The sequence below is a fragment of the Bison bison genome, unplaced genomic scaffold (genome assembly GCF_000754665.1).
Source record: "Bison bison bison isolate TAMUID 2011002044 unplaced genomic scaffold, Bison_UMD1.0 scf7180017864256, whole genome shotgun sequence".
In the NCBI taxonomy this organism is placed as follows: domain Eukaryota; kingdom Metazoa; phylum Chordata; class Mammalia; order Artiodactyla; family Bovidae; genus Bison; species Bison bison.
The window spans coordinates 2,136,776-2,140,698 of NW_011494828.1; the positions used below are offsets into that span (position 1 = coordinate 2,136,776).

At 54.6% G+C, this 3,923-nt stretch overlaps 1 long non-coding RNA gene across 1 annotated transcript; it reads right to left on the minus strand.

The window, feature by feature from the left end:
• Positions 1-2,703: 2,703 nt before the first annotated feature.
• LOC104994334 lies at positions 2,704-3,389 on the minus strand. Its single transcript, XR_825934.1, has 2 exons — positions 3,076-3,389; positions 2,704-2,849 (listed from the first exon to the last, which is right to left on the minus strand). It is a non-coding gene; the product is annotated as an uncharacterized LOC104994334 (long non-coding RNA).
• Positions 3,390-3,923: the final 534 nt, after the last annotated feature.

The window sequence follows — 3,923 nt, forward strand, 5'->3', positions numbered from 1 at the left end:
CTCCTGATGGCATCCCCTCCCTCACCTCCTGACGGCATCCCCTCCCCCACCTCCTGATGGCATCCCCTGCTTCTTCTACAGCAGTGCCACCGCCGCTTCCTCCTCCACCTGCCTGCCATCTCCCCTGAGCTGCTCCCTGAGCAGGGGCACGTGTGATCCGGCACTACCCCTCTCTGGGCCTTCAGTTTTCTCATCTACAGATGGGGAACACTGCACTGCCTCCCAGGGATCAACTGTGGGGAAGCTCCAAAGGAAAGAATAGCAGTGGACCTCCATGTGGATGGTGGGCTGGTACAGTGTTGGGAGCACAGAATGGGGTGTGAGAAGGAAGCAGGGCTTGGTGGAATTCTGGAGGTGCAGTGGTTGGGGTGAGAGGTATAAGGTAAAGGGAGTGTGTCCTTCTGGTTTCCTCAGGTCCCCTCTATGAGAGACAGACCATCATCCCAGCCTGAATGCCCTCGTTACCAACTCAGAGCCCTTGCTGCAGCTCAGGGCTGCACCTGTGTGCTCTGTTTAATGTCTGTCTCCCACCGAGCTGCAACTCTAACCAGGAAGAACTCCCACGGTCCTGCTCACTGCTCTATCCCCAGAACTTGGCATCTTCCCTGGCACATAGCAGGCACTACTGACCGAGACATAATTTCAGATTGAAAAGCAGAAGGAGAGGCACCCTAGGGGCTGGAGACCAGCCAGGTCAGCTCACCTAACCCAGGCCCCTTCTCCGGGCTGCCATACTGCCCAAGCCTCCTCCTCTGGCCTGGGAGCCCAGTGTTCTCAGCTTCCAGGGAGCCATGACTGGGGTGGGAGAGAGTGAACCAGATTAGCGATCCAGGGGGTCACCTAGACTAGGATGAGGGGGACCATTGGCTGTGGCTGTCTCTGGGAGCTTGAAGGGGAAGGAGAGTTGGGAACCTGGCGGGGGAGGGGCAGTGAAGGAGCCGTCATTGCAGAGGAAGCTAAAAATAGCCAGAAGAGATGATGTCATCGGGTTCCCACAGCTAAGCAACCCCCTCTCTCTCTCACACACACACACACATCCACTCGTGCGTGCACACACACACATCCACACACAATCTCACAGCCCCAGATACACATAGACACAAGTGTGGGCAGGCACACACACACCCCCATACACGCGCTGTCTCACATAGGGGAAGGGAGGCTTCTGGGTCCCAGGGCCACAGGGGCAGGGAAGTCTGCTGAGTGTGTTTGCATGAGTGTGTGCCTATGTTGGCGTGAGCAGGATTGCAGATGTCAGTCTATATGCTCGTGTGCTGTAACCAGGTGCATGCATGTTTGCGTGTGTGTGCTCATTTGTAGGCATGTGTGTGTGTTACCTGTCTCAGGTGGAAAGGTTTATATGTATTTGTGTCAGTACATACATCTATTTATAGGGGTGTACTTGGCGTGTACTTGCATGCAGGTGTGAATTTGTTACCTTGTTTATCTGTATCAGTTGTGTTTATATGTCTGCATGTGTTCCTGGACTGTGTCACATGTCTTTATATGTGTGGGCATCCTTGCGGGCTTTGGGCACTAGCTAGTCAGCCTCCAGCTCTGACTGGGGGTTCAGCACCTTCCCCCAAACCCTGAGAAGCCTCATCCTCCACCAGTGCAGTCTGGGCACGATGTGTCAGTGAATTCTCTGCCCCGGTCCTCCTCTCAGGTCCCGGTCTCTGGCAAGCCTTAGAGTGGAGGAAAGCAGACACAATTCATTTTCTCCTCACAGGCTGCCCAGGGGGCCAGGCCAGAGGTCTCACAGTCCACTCCCACCCCCGCCCTCCTGGAACTGGAGCCAGACCTCGGGACACTGGGACACTCACTCACTTGTGCATGAAGTGACACATGACAGACAGTCCCTCACAGTGTTTCCTGCCTCTGAGACACAAACTCCACGGAGACACACCCCACAGAAACCCAGTTACACCCGATGACACATGGGCGCACACGCAGAAATCCAAATGGAAAATCCCCAGGCCTGAGTGCTTAGCACCCTCCCCCTTCCTGGACGCTCACTCAGTCTCGCCCCACCCCCAAACGCCCCAGCTCAGCTGTTAGTCTGGGAAAATACCGACCTCAGAGAACGGCTGTGGGGGCTGAGGGTGGTGCACCCCCTTGGAAGCTAACCCTTTCCTACTTCCGGGTGAGCCCATCCCCCTCCTGGTGGAGCAGATGACTGCCTCCCTGACCTATTCATACCCTCACACACACACACACCTTGACACACAGCTGGCCACAGAGACACACTCATCTCAAAGGCACACTCAGCCACGTCTGCTTCAAACTCCATTCTCTCTGTCTCACTCACACTAACCCTCACAGGCACACAGAGGCACATACATCTCACACTCAGACACTCATTACGCTGGAGCAGTGCAATCTGTCTTTCATGCCATCTTTTTCTGATTTATGCCTCTACCCTTCTCCCCAGTGACCCAGGTCCCTATACCTTCCAATATGTCTACGGAGACCCTTTTCCCTGTTCTGATGGGAGTGCAAGGCAGGAAGGACCCCCACCTCACAGGCCAGAGCAAAAGCTGAGGCCAAAGATGGTATGTGTTGCTGACCTTGTTCTGTCCTTCCAATGTCTTCCTGTGATGCCTGCTGCTGCTGCTGAAGCCTGTCCCTGGGAGCATTCAGCCCTAGCCCTGCCCTCATACCCTCCATAGTCAGCTGGAAGCACCTGGGAGTGGAGGAAAGCAGTTGGAGCAGAAAGGACTGTATTTGTCTGCTATTCACCACTCGTGGCCCTGAGGAGATGAAGGTCCGGAGCCAGCCAAGCTTCTGGACTAGTTTCTGGATGTTTCAGAGGATCAGAAAGCTGCCAGGTTGACAGAGGTGTCTGAGAACTGAGGAGAGAAGGGAGAGGAAAACAGTGTGAGGAAGCTCCACTGCTCTTAGACTCTCCCATTTCCCCAAGCCGTCCACTTCAGCTAACACGTCCTCCTCCATTACGGCGCTCAGACTCTGGGGTGCTAAAGTGCCTGCACAGGGCTCATGTGGGTAGGACTTCAGTGGCCCTGTTCTCCTCCCCCACCCCACCCCACCCTACCCGGGCTCAGGCCCTCAGCCTACCTTGCGGTGCAAGGATCAACACCCTGGTGGTGGCAGTTTGGGTGTCGTTGATATCCGTGGCCACACTGGCAAGATTGGTGGTTACAGTGGTGCCAGCTGGGCCTTGCCGTTTCTGCCGGTACCTTCTGCGGCTACACTTGAACATCTTGGGAAAGCGGGGCCGAGGCCAACCCACGCCTGGCCTGCGGTAAGGGGAAATTAAGCCCCGGGGCCGAGGGGCACGGACAAGCTGAGAAGGCCCCATGGGTGCAGTGAGCTTCTATAAGGTGCCTGATGGTGCTACTGGCCAGGGCAACGCGGCTTCTGTGACATACAGAGCTTGTGTAGGGTGATGCTCTTTATTACAGAGCCTGGTGCCCAGCCCCTCCCCAAGGGTTTGACTCCGTCACAATTCCCTCCAGGGATCCAGCCCCAGAGACAGAAAACTTCAGTTTAGCCCCTTGGGAAAGGAACTCTGAGCAAAAAATTCACTCCCTCACCTTTTCACTCATCCGATGTTAATAATATTAACATTGTTTACTGAGCACTTACTATGTGCCAAATATGGTGCCAAGTCCTTCACAAACATTACCTCATCTAATCCCACAACAACCCCACAACAAGGAGATTCTATCATTATTCCTATTTCACATACAGTCGATTATCATTATTTGTGGTTCAGTTCAATTCAATCGCTCAGTCGTGTCCAACTCTTTGTGACTCCATGAACTGCAGCACGCCAGGCCTCGCTGTCCAACTCCCAGAGTTTACTCAAACTCATGTCCATTGAGTCAGTGATGCCATCCAACCATCTCATCCTCTGTCATCCCCTTCTCCTCCTGCCTTCAATCTTTCCCAGCATCAGGGTC